Raw genomic sequence first — 13,484 nt, 5'->3', positions numbered from 1 at the left:
TTAATTTATTTCTGCTCTGATCTTTCATTATTTTTCCTCCATCTACTAACTCTGGGCTTGATTTATTCTTCTTCTAGTTTCTGTACAAAGTTAGGTTATTGTTTGAGACCTTATAATGTAGGCATTTTGCTATCCACTTCCCTCTTAGACTTGCTTTTGCTGCATCCCATAGGTTTTTTGTATGTTGTGCCTCCTTTTTCATTTGTTTCAAGGTCTTTTTTGATTTCCCTTTTGATTTCTTCTTTGACTTGCTGGTTGTTTAGGAGTGTGTTGCTTAATTTCCACCTATTCATGAATTTTCCAGTTTCCTCCTGTTACTCATTTCTACTTTATACCGCTGGGATTGGGAGAGATACTTGATATGATTTCAGTCTCCTTAAATCTGTTAAGACTTATTTTGTGACCTATTGCATGATCTATCCTGAAGTATTTTCCTCATGCCCTTGGGAAAAAATGTGAATTTTGCTGCTATTTGATGGGTTCACTTCCTTTTAGTTCTCTGCATCAAGCAGCACCACATCCAGACCTGACATAGGAATTAGCTAACATTATATAGAGATCCTGACCTTTGAATTCAAAGTAGGGACTGTTTGGAACCTTTGAATTGTCTCCATCACAGTGAGTATGAATGTGTTCTGATTATGTAAGGTTGAATTAAACAAGTATTTGCAGAAATCAAGGATAGCATCTGGTAGATTGTGTTACTCTTCTCCAGTGTCCAGTTCAATGTTTTCTGGAATATTTCATTTTCCTTATCCTTAGCAGTCAGACAAGGCTTTGTACCATTTTTTGGTCAGTGAAATGACATTAGTGTGACACATGTCGTTTCCAAAGAGAAGCTTCTAGAGCTGATGTGAGCTTTACAATTTCCTCTCCACTCCTCACCACTGCTGTACCAGGCAGCACTCTAGGTAGTAGCTACTCTGTCAGGGTGTATCTTGGAGTAAGGATGACAACTCAGATTGTAAGTCACAAGCCAATCTTCAGTGGACATGAAGCAATGAGTGAGAAATAATCCTCTGTTCACTGGGCCATTGAGATTTGGGGAATTTTATTACTTGGCATAATCCAGCCAGTCTTGGATGCCATAAATCCAAACGTATGTCATTGATTTAAAAGAAAAGACAACTAAATCAGGTTATATTCATACACTAGAATACTACACAGTGGCATGAAATGATCAGAAAAATTATTTCCATAAGCATAATATCAAGCCATATTATAGATTATATTCTATATAATTCAATTTTTGTGAAGTTTTAAACATATAAAACTAGAGTTTAATGTTTTTGCCTGTACATTGACATAGTTAAGACTATAAAGAAGATTTAAGGAGTGATTCACATGGTGGTTATTTTTAAATGGCAGGGAACTTCATGTAACTGGGAAGAAGTATGAAAGTGATTGCTGGGATTCTGTTTCTTGATGTAAATCTTGGTATTAAGTGTCTTTATTTAGTGATGATTTGTTGAGCAGTGCATTTAAAAGTAATGTGAAAAAGTGATTATATAGACACAGAAGGTAAAGTTATTATATTAAACTCCTATATTTTAATACCTCATCATTGTAATAAGTCCTGTTGACACAAAGAAGACCAAAGATATAGGTTAATCACAAGCATTAATTTATAGATACAGAAAGAAAGAGATGCCAAGCATCTCATCTGATTTTGAAATTACCAGTGATTTTCAAATATTTTGACCCTTTAATGATTGCTTCAAAACTCTGAAATAGAGACTATAAGTAAGATTAATATAGAGCCATGCTCCCAGTCAGTTTCTTTTAGTTTACAACCAATAATTTTGAGCTATTAAATGAAGAAAAGGTCACCATTTGTTTTACTCTGTTGACTAGAGGAAATCGATAATGTGCATTATTTTTTTGCAAACAACCAGTTTTCCCCAGCAAAACTAGAAGATTATTTGTATCATATGATCATTTATATCCATTAGTTAATGAAAAACTTTGTCATGCAGGATTGTCAGCAGGTTTCTGTTAAATTAACCATAAAGAAATGTTTTTCAGGACACTAAAATAAAATGAACAAACTCTGATAACACCTTTATCAGGCCCTGTTACAGAATGAAAGTCAACTTCATAAATGATCCCCTGCTCGGAAATGAGTCCTGTCACTTTCCCTTACATTCAAAGCTAACCCAAGCTCTGAACACAACAAACATCTCTTTTTAGCTTGTGACACTAAACAACATACTCTGTTTATTCAATAAGACTTATTTCAAAATGGACTCATGGACCTATTCCACAAATTCACCCTATGTGTTCCTATTACTGTATCTATTACATATACATCATTTAAAAGGACATATCCATTTTTTCTTGAGAAAAGTATTTCCCCTAATTAAATTAAAAATTGGATTACCCATTGCATATTAAATGATGATTTTATCTTCAATAATATTTATAAAAACTATTTGAAACGTGAGCAGCTGATTACAGTAGAGGGTTGTGGGCAGTGGTTGGATTGAATCCTGAGTATAACTGACTTTAAAAAAAAAATCATAATTAACTCCAAGTTTGTTTGCCAATTATTAGAAGTATTATGTTGGAATGAAGACAAAAATAGATGTTTGGAGAGTAGAATGCTTGAAAATTGAGGTTACAAAAAATTGTATAGTTTCACAATTTAAAAAAATCAAGGCTCATGGCATCCAGTCCCATCATTTCATGGCAAATAGATGGGGAAAGTGTAGAAGGAATGACAGATTTTATTTGCTTGGGTTTCAAAAAATCACTGTGGATGGTGAATTTAGCCATGAAGTTAAAAAAAAAAAAAAAAAAAAAAACACTTGCTCCTTGGAAGGAAAGCTATGACAAACCTAGATAGTGCATTAAAAAGCAAATGCATTACTTTGCTGACAAAGGTCCGTCTAGTCAAAGCTATGGTTTTCCAGTAGGCATGTATGGATATGAGAGCTGGACTATAAAAAAGGCTGAGCACAGAAGAATTGATGCTTTTGAAAGGTGGTTTTGGAGAAGACTCTTGAGAGACCCTTGGACTGCAAAGAGATCAAGCCAATCAATTCTAAAGGAAATCAACCTTAAATATTTATTTGAAGGATTGATGCTGAAGCTGAAGCTCCAATACTTTGGTCACTTAATGCAAAAAGCTGACTCATTGGAAAAAACCCCAGTGCTAAGAAACATTGAAGGCAACAGGAGAAGAGGCCAGGAGAGGAGACAGTTAGATAGCATTGCCAACTCAATGGACATGAATTTGAGAAAACTCCAGGAGATAATGAAGGACAGAGGAGCTTGGCATGCTGCAATCTATGGGGTCCCAAAGAGTTGGACTGGACAAAGGGACTGGACAACAACAGCAACAGCACAATTATAGGGTTCACATATGATCTCACCATTCATAGTTGGGAATTTCTAGTTGGGATAGTGAACTATGTTATTGAAGGAAAATAGGTTAAGGAGCTAAAGGATTGGTTATTAGAAGGAAAATGTACATTAAGATTGAAAGTATCAAGAATTAGGAAAGGTTATTTATCATAGCTGAGCTATGAAAGCAACCTAACTATCCATCAACAGATGAATAAAGAAGATGAAGTGTATACACATACATATATGTACAATGGAATATTACTCAGCCATAAATAAGAATGAAATTTTGCCTCTTACAGCATCATGGATTGATTTGGAGGGCATACTGTATGATATCGCGTATATGTGGAATCTAAAAAATACAACAAACTAGTGAATATAACAAAAAAGAAACAGACTCAGATACAGAGAACAAATTAGTGGCTACCAGGAAAAGGAGTACGTCAAGGCTGTATATTATCACCCTGCTTATTTAACTTATATGCAGAGTACATCATGAGAAATGCTGGGCTGGAAGAAGCACAAGCTGGAATCAAGATTGCCAGGAGAAATATCAATAACCTCAGATGTGCAGATGACACCACCCTTATGGCAGAAAGTTAAGAGGAACTCAAAAACCTCTTGATGAAAGTGAAAGTGGAGAGTGAAAAAGTTGGCTTAAAGCTCAACATTCAGAAAACGAAGATCATGGCATCTGGTCCCATCACTTCATGGGAAATAGACGGGGAAACAGTGGAACCAGTGTCAGACTTTATTTTTTGGGGCTCCAAATCACTGCAGATGGTGACTGCAGCCATGAAATTAAAAGATGCTTACTCCTTGTAAGGAAAGTTATGACCAATCTAGATAGCATATTCAAAAGCAGAGATATTACTTTGCCAACAAAGGTCCATCTAGTCAAGGCTATGGTTTTTCCTGTGGTCATGTATGGATGTGAGAGTTGGACTGTGAAGAAGGCCGAGTGCCAAAGAATTGATGCTTTTGAACTGTGGTGTTGGAGAAGACTCTTGAGAGTCCCTTGGACTGCAAGGAGATCCAACCTGTCCATTCTGAAGGAGATCAGCCCTGGGATTTCTTTGGAAGGAATGATTCTGAAGCTGAAACTCCAGTACTTTGGCCACCTCATGCGAAGACTTGACTCATTGGAAAAGACTCTGATGCTGGGAGGGATTGGGGGCAGGAGGAGATGGGGATGACAGAGGATGAGATGGCTGGATGGCATCACCAACTCAATGGACGTGGGTCTGGGTGAACTCCGGGAGTTGGTGATGGACAGGGAGGCCTGGCATGCTGCAATTCATGGGGTCGAGAAGAGTCGGACACGACTGAGTGACTGAACTGAACTGAACTGAGTAGGGGGATGAAAGGGGAATGGGGCAATATAGTGGTAGGAGAGTAAGAAGTACAAACTTCTATGTATAAAATAAGCTACAAAGATATATTGTATGATACAGGGAATACAGTCAATGTTTTACAATAACTATAAATGGAATATAATCTTTAAAAATTGAGAACCACCTTATTGCACACCTGCAACATATAATATTATACAACTGTACTTCATTAAAATAAAGAAGTATGAAAGGAGTAATGTTAGAGTGGCCATTCACTAGGAGCTATATTCTTTAAAGGAGAGGAAATTCCCTAAAGCCTGGACGACCACGGCAACAAGGTGGCACAATGTATAATAAGAAGACACGACATTAAAAGCTGGATTATTGAAGAAGGGAGATCTGAGGCAAAATGGTGGAGGGTGGACATCCAGTCCCTTTCAGGTCTGAGGTCAGAGGGGTGTCCTAAAGAGAAAATACTCATAGCAAGGCCTCGAGAAAGTGCTCGAGGCAAGTGAAGTACTGGAGAAAGGGAAGGGATTTCAGAGAAGAGGCTAGGGCAGTTTGCATTTTGCTGATCATTGGCCACGAGGCCCAGAGGGTGCAGTGGAGGAGTATCGGAATTTCTGGAGGATGACGTCAGCAAAGGTTTGAAGCTGTTCCTGGGGAGGCAAGTTCTACCTGCCTGATATAACAGACCAGCATTTTCAACGGAGCTTGAATATAAATTTTGGACACAGAATGATGAGAGATGCTCTGGTAGACAGTGGCTTCTTGGAGTGACTGTGCTGAGATTAGTTTGAATGGCCTCTTAGTGTATAACTGTCTGAGGCTGTGTGTTTTCAGGGGATGGGAGGCGGGAGGTCTTGTCAGTTGCACATGCTGCTGTGGCCCTCCTGTCTGACTTCTGCTGGGTTCTCCATGTTGATAATGCATGCTAAGTCACTTCAGTTGTGTCCAACTCTTTGCGACCCCATGGACTGTAGCCCACCAGGCTCCTCTGTCCATGGGATTTCCCAGGCAAGAATACTAGAGTGGATTGTCATGTCCTCCTCCAGGGGATCTTTCTGACCCAGGGAGCAAACCCATGTCTCTTATGTCTTCTGTTTTGATAGGCGAGTTCTTTATCACTGAGCCACCAGGGAATGCAACTCTCATAATCCAACACAGGTTCCCTGTTGACTTCTAGCCATGGAATATCAGCCAGACTAACAAATCCATTTACTTATTTCACAAGAGTTGTTGTTTTTGTTTTGTTTTTCTGGGTTTTTGTGTGCTAAGGGTAGAGTGGTAACCAAATTAAAAAATTTCCTGGTATTAATTAAGAAATTTACATTTTAGCTGGGGTAGTGGTGATGGTATTAATAATAGTGAAGATAAACACTCAAATAAACAGAAAATATCAGATAAGGAATGATAAGTATAAAACTAAAAGAAGCTAAGTAATAGACTATTGGGGAGGTGCTATTTTAGACGAAGCATGAGAGAAGGCCTTTCTGGGGAGGTGACTTTGTAACAGAAAGTGCAATATGAAATCTAGGATATGATCGTTGTAGCAGAAGAAATAGTGCAAAACATAGGAATATGCTTGGCATGTTTGAAAACATGACTATGAGATGAATCACAAGTGGCTAGGGTGGGTGACACTGGATGGACCACGTAACGGGCTATGAGTCAGGAGTCAAGTTCTGTAGTTCAGAACGTCCCAGTTTCAGCACATGGTTGTTGGGAGCCGCCCTGTGCACTGTAGGATGCTTAGCCACGAGATGCTAGTAACACTGTATCCTCCAGTTGTGCCAAATGACGATATTTGCAGACAAAAAATAGCCCCAGGAAGGAAGTGGGGGGATCAAAATTGCCTTCCCTCTCAAGGTGAGAACCAGTGCTTTAGTGTGTTATAAACTATGCCATAGAGCTTAATGGGAAACCATTGATGGGTTTTGTACAGAGAAAGAAAAAATCTGATGTACATTTTTAAAAGATAACTATGCTGTGTGGGAAATGAATCATACAGGTAAGCAGTGGAAAGAAGTATAACATTTAAGAGAGTGTTTTTTTTTTTTTGTTTTTGTTTTGCTTTGCTAATCCAGATGGATGAAATGGCGCATGGACCAGCATGGTGTTGTGTGGCACTGAAGTGATGGTTAGGGGTGCAACCTTGAGAAATGAAACGGCTGAAGTGAGCAGGTCTTTTGAAGTTCTGACCAGCGAGGCTTCTGACGTCTTTGCATGTGAGTACTCACAGACATCATGCCGCTGAGGTTTTTAACCTTAACAGCTGAGTATCATTTTCCAAGATGAAAATAACTGGGGCAGGGCAAGGTTGGGGTAGGAGAAATCAAGAGATCAATTTAAGATGCTGGTGAGAAACCTGAGAATATAACTGCGTATACATTTCCGGGAAGTGATGAAGCTGGAGAAATGAAATGTTGGTAGATCCTTTCAGATCAAATCTATTTCAGATCAAATCTATGTTTGTTTTCTAGGTCAGCCAGGATACAGCTGACCCTTGAACGATATGAGTTTGAACTGCATGAATCCACTTATATGTGGATTTTTCCCAATAAATAAAGTCCCTGCATTTTCATTTTTGCAGATGTTTAGGGAAAAGTTTGCATTTGCTTAGAGAGCATAATATGTGCCTCTGCCCCTTGGGTGTGAGTCATTTATCAGTTCCTGTATTTTTGAGGCAGAGATAACAGTACACGAATTTTCAGCTGAGAGGGTTGTTGCCCCACCCTGATGTTGTTCAAGGGTCAGCTGTACTACAGACTGAGTGGTTTGAACAACAGAAGTTCATTGTGTTCTAGTTGGAAGATAGAAGTCCAAAATCAGTGTGTTATAGGCAGGGTTTGTTCCTTTTGAGAGTTGTGGGAAAGAACCTGATTTATGCTTCCTCCCTCACTTCTGGTGCTTTGCTGGCAATCTTTGCCCTCCCTTGACTTGTAGAAACAACTCCCAAATCTCTGGTTTAACCTTCACCTGATTTTCTCCAGGTTCATATCTGTGTCTATGTTCATATCTGTGTCTAAACTTCCCCTCATTATAAGGACACCAGTGTTTGGATTAAGGGCTCAGCCTACACTGGTATGATCCCATTGCAACTTTATTACACCTGTAATGACCACCCTGCAAAGTTAATTAACATTTAAAAGCAATTCGTATCTCCATAAAATTATGAACTCTCTTGTGGGGGGAGGGGTGTGAAAATTATATCCAGATTAAGTCACATTCTGGCCTCCAGAACTGACAATATATTTCTGTGGTCTAAGCCAGCCAGTATGTGGCAGACCTAGGAGACAAATACAGATTTGACTTGAAATGACATATTTCAAAATGTAAATCTAGGGTGATGAAATTCAACCCATAATGATATGACACTAATGTGAATTACATCAAGGCAATGGAACTTGATAAGTTATCCAGATAATGGTATAAAATATGGCAGAGGTGGGTTTGAAAATGAAGCCATTAGATGGACCATGATATGTAATTCAGGTGGGAGAATCAGAAATAGATGACAAACCAACATGAAATTCCTTTACAAGAAACCACCACAAAATTAGAAGGAAGACAAAGGAGAGTGTTGGTCCAGAAACCAACTGAATAGAGTGTTTCCCGGACAACAGGATGATCAATTGTAAGAAATACCAAATGAATAAGATGGGGATTGAGAATTGCCTGTTGGATTTACCAGGAATAGGGGTTTTGATGAGCTAGATAAAAGGATTTGAGGTGAAAGTCTGGTTAAAAAGAGTTTGGGAGAGAAAAAGAGATGAGATACTGAAAGAAGTAAATATAGAAAAGTTCTTTGGATGAGTTTTTTTTTTTTTTTTTTGAGATGAGCACAGTTATAGGAATCAGTCGATTATCAATTCTTTGTAAATAATACCTCTATGGCCCAACGAGGCTTCCCTGGTGGCTCAGTGGTAAATAATCCACCTGCCAATGCAGGAGATGTGAGTTTGATCCCTGGGTCGAGAAGGTCCCTTGGAGAAGGAAATGGCACTCCAGTATTCTTGCCTGGGAAGTCCCACGGACAGAGGAGACTGGCAGGCTTACAGTCCACAGGGTCGAAAAGAGGTGGACACAACTGAGCAGCTAAGCAACAACACAACAACATGACTACTAATTATGTCTCCAAATCAGATGATTTCACTTTTATTTTTTATTCTGGGTCATTAAATATTTTATGTTCCTATATATTCACCCAAATTCCTATTTGTCTGAAAGATACATTTCAAGTTAGTAATTATTATCTATTATGGTAGTTTGGTATAATAAATTGTAATATGTGAAGAATAATTATATAACTTTAAGAAGTATCTTCAGATTATAGGTCTGAATCTTGTTATATCCTTAACAATTTCAAATTTATTCAGCTAATATATATTAAGCACCTCATATGAGTCAGCTGGATTAAAATGTTGAAAGTTTTCTCCCTACACATAAAATTTTAAAAGTACATGGAAAAAATACAATTTTAAGTAATCAACTAGCCATATTATCAAATATTTTAAAATGATTTTATAGGACTTATATTTGCATTTTAACTTGGGGATGTATGAGAGCCTCATAAAATTATCAACAGTTTGGAGGGGGCAGAAGATTAGTTTCCATGTCTTATATTCATCAGCCAAAGCAAAAGCTGGCTTCTGTCTGCAAATTCTTAATATCTTATATTTCAACTTATTTCTAACATCATTAGGATTAGACCAAGAGATCATTTTGCTTCTCTAACTCACACCTGTCTCCTGAACATTAATGCAACTGAAAAAGGTATGCTCCGATATTTTCTTCTCTAATTGAAAAAAGATACACTTGGGGCATCTTGATGCCAAGTTAATAAATCCTGAGGAAAGGATTTAATATCGGAAACATGAATATAAACTTGAAATGGACTGAATTGGCTCCACTCTAATGAACTGTGACATTTAATTCATAATGGCAGAAATTGCAGCTTAAATCCACGTTAATCAGAATGGAAGTAAATCACAAATCACTAATCATGGCTTTCTCCTCATTCGCAAAAAGACTTTTGAAAAAGAATGCAAAGAAACTCACAGTAGGGCACACTGGTTTGACACATCTTCCATGCTTTTATTTAGCAGGGAAGGGAAGAAAAGAAGAAAAATTAATCCCAAGTGAACTTTAAGTCCCTATTCTTACATAAGTGGCACTTGACTTTCTGTCTGTGTGTGCATGTATGGGAGTGTGAGTAATCAATGCTTTTTTAAAGACTCTATCAAAGAAAGTGTTCTCTAGCATGAAGTACATTCTGAGGAAACTGCACAACCTCCTGGAAACTGTTGTTTCCCACTTTTCTTCTGGTTCCTACTTATTGATCCAGCATTGTGAAATTGCTGTCTTCCAACAGAGAAGAGGATGGCATCTCAAATACACAGACATTTGCTTGAGACTAAGGTAGCAGGCACTGAATAGGAGTCCTCTTTCTGCAGCAATTAGTCATCACAATGATGGTTAGAAAAGACAAGCTCTAAAACTGAGTTCACTGCTCTCCCCAATCAGGAAAGGCAGGATGCTCCAACCTGGTGCCCAATTCAAGACTCTCTCCTCAAGGTACTGCATTTCTCCCATGGCCTTGTAAGGGTGGTAGTGATTTCACATTTTTCTGAATCAACTAAGGCAGAGTTACCAGTGAGCTAGAAAGGGATAGTTCCAAAACAGTCCTAGAGTTCCATTAGATAAAATACTCCCAAATGAGGCCAAATATGCTCTAAATGTATAGAGGCCAGATCAGTGATTGTCTAGTCTGGGATAGTGAGGCTAGGGGTGGGCTGCACACCAGTTCAAGGAAGATGTTTGTGCTCATTGAAGAGTTCTAAATGTGAGTGTGGTAAAGTTTCACGATTTTGTACATTTACTAAAAAACACTGCATTGTTCCCTGGCGGTAGTGGCAGTTTATGGTATGTATAGTGCAGCTCACTATGTTATACACACACACACACACGTGTGTGTGTGTGTGTTTACATGGTTGTAGATTTCTTCAGTTTGTTAAAATTGTGTATATTTGAATGTTTAGCATTTCAAATTGTTTAAAAATATTCCTTGTGTATTGATAATTTTTTATTGAAATACAGTTGATTGACAATGCTAGTGTTCAGTTCAGTTCAGTCGCTCAGTCGTGTCCGACTCTTTGCGACCCCATTAATTGCAGCACGCCAGGCCTCCCTGTCCATCACCAATTCCCAGAGTTCACTCAAACTCATGTCCATCGAGTTGGTGACGCCATCCAGCCATCTCATCCTCTGTTGTCCCCTTCTCCTCCTGCCCCCAATCCCTCCCAGCATCAGAGTCTTTTCCAATGAGTCAACTCTTCGCATGAGGTGGCCAAAGTACTGGAGTTTCAGCTTTAGCATCATTCCTTCCAAAGAAATCCCAGGGCTGATCTCCTTCAGAATGGACTGGTTGGATCTCCTTGCAGTCCAAGGGACTCTCAAGAGTCTTCTCCAACACCACAGTTCAAAAGCATCAATTCTTCGGCACTCAGCTTTTTTCACAGTCCAACTCTCACATCCTTACATGACCACAGGAAAAACCATAGCCTTGACTAGATGGACCTTTGTTGGCAAAGTAATGTCTCTGCTTTTGAATATACTATCTAGGTTGGTCATAACTTTCCTTCCAAGGAGTAAGCGTTAGTTTCTGGTATATAACAAAGTGATTCAGTTTTTTAATATGTATTATTTTTCATATATTTTTTCATATGGTTTGTTATAGAATATTGAAGATATTCCCTGTGCTCTACAGTAGGACATTGTTGTTTATCTATTTAATAATAGTTTGTGTATGTTAATTCCAAACTCCTAGTTTATTCCTTCCCTATCCCATTACTCCTTTGGTAACCATAAGTTTGTTTTCTATGATAAAAATTTTTTTTACTGGTGGGTACAAGTAGTACTAATATAAAACCTAGAATGAAAAATATTTTCCCAAATAGTATTAATCTCCTTCATTCAGAAACGAATGTGTGTGTATGTGTATATATATATGTATATTTATATGTATATGTATATATATAGTTTTCTGTGCTTGAGTGAAAATAAAGCTCAGTGGAAGACATGTTTTAGGGTACTCATTTGGCCTCATACAAGATTGAAATAAATGCTGAAATATATATGTGTGTGTGTGTGTGTGTGTGTGTATATATATATGTGTGTGTGTGTGTGATTATAGTTATCCAATGGCCAAAATTCAATGAAAAGTACAAGAATAACATGTTCATGCTTTAGAGCATAATATAGCCAGCTATGGGTTAAAATACAGGCATCTTATGCTGTTCTGAATATTCTTCTTATAAGAATTTCCTACCTAATACCATTTTATACCAAATATAGGCAAATTTCTAATTTCATTTCTACCTTCCCATAGTCACAAGCATGTGGTTTTGCTACAGTACTTATTAGTGCATTTATAGTTGCTTATTTACCTGTTTATTCACTTGTTTATATGGCTCTTAGGGCTTATGCCTTATCATTGGAAAAGACTCTGATGCTGGGAGGGATTGGGGGCAGGAGGAAAAGGGGACAACAGAGGATGAGATGGCTGGATGGCATCACTGACTCGATGGACGTGAGTCTGAGTGAACTCCGGGAGTTGGTGATGGACAGGGAGGCCTGGCATGCTGCGATTCGTGGGGTCGCAAAGAGACGGACGCGACTGAGGACTGAACTGAACTGGTGCCTTATGTTTATGTTTGTTTCCCTAGTTTCTTACATAGTATTGGACACAAAGTAGGTAAGGAATAAATGTTCATTCTATGTGTGTTTTTGCTAATAATGGGTTTCTTTTCTCAGTAGTATCAAAAGAAATTGCATTGCTATCTGAATTGTTATCCTTCCAGTTTTCTGTGCTTGAATGAAAGTAAAACTCAGTGGAAGACATCTTTTGGGGCACTCATTTGGCTTCATACCAGATTGAAATAAATATTGAAATAAAGGTTAAACTAGCACTTTGCTAATATTAAACCACAAGTCACACGTAGCTCTTATAACATATGTGGCTGCTGAGTCATATTTGAGAACATAGATACAGACTCTTTCCATCATCACAGAAAGTTCTACTGGACAGGTTGTCTAGATCATCATCTATATTGTGAAGCTGATATGTACTTAAATTAACTGGCTTGAAACCATATGGGACTATCAGCACAAGACATTCTGGAATATACTCCACTGAGTCAGGACAACAGAAAATTGTTCAACAGATGGCAGTTCTATCATCTTTCATACTCTTGGCTCTCCCTCTTTGCATTATCCAAAAAGGTACAAAAACTATCGGATACCGCTAAAATTATTAAACATATTCCAAAATTTTTAAGAAAGTTGATTCTTATCCCAAAGAAGTAAAGAAATATAGTCAGATTAAATATTCTTTATGTTTAGCTACTTTTGAAAAAATATTTTAAAATGTTGCCCAGACATGTGTTGTGTAGATAGAATAAGCATGATGAAAGTACATTTAAGAACTCATCCATTCTTCTCCTGGATACATGTTTTGAAAACAAGAAAAACTGACAAAAGATAAACCTCAAGAGTCATTGAGGTTTTAAAACCCTTGAGACCACTTTAATTGAAAAGACTTTTAAAAATTTTAGGAGACTTAGGTTCGATCCCTGGGTTGGGAAGATCCCCTGGAGAAGGAAAAGGCTACCCACTGCAGTATTCTGGCCTGGAGAATTCCATGGAATGTAAAGTCCATGGAGTCACAAAGAGTTGGACACGACTGAGAGACTTTCACTTTGACTTTAAAAAATTCAGTAATTACTTGGCTGCTTACATTTC

The 13,484-nt window shown here is 38.0% G+C and overlaps 1 long non-coding RNA gene across 7 annotated transcripts in view; it reads left to right on the top strand.

The window, feature by feature from the left end:
- Positions 1-13,484, top strand: part of LOC147361186 (uncharacterized) — a 430,912-nt gene that overhangs the window by 17,384 nt on the left and 400,044 nt on the right. For all 7 annotated transcript variants that reach the window (XR_015139864.1, XR_015139868.1, XR_015139866.1 and 4 more), the window contains exon 2: positions 6,770-6,910. This is a non-coding gene — a long non-coding RNA (uncharacterized LOC147361186). The remainder of the gene's footprint in view (positions 1-6,769; positions 6,911-13,484) is intronic.

This window comes from Bos grunniens, chromosome 13, assembly GCF_055505025.1.
Source record: "Bos grunniens cultivar Pamir isolate PY7600 chromosome 13, Bosgru_T2T1.0, whole genome shotgun sequence".
NCBI classification, from domain to species: domain Eukaryota; kingdom Metazoa; phylum Chordata; class Mammalia; order Artiodactyla; family Bovidae; genus Bos; species Bos grunniens.
Note: the sequence above shows the minus strand (reverse complement) of the source record. Positions and strands in the feature narration are given on the sequence as shown.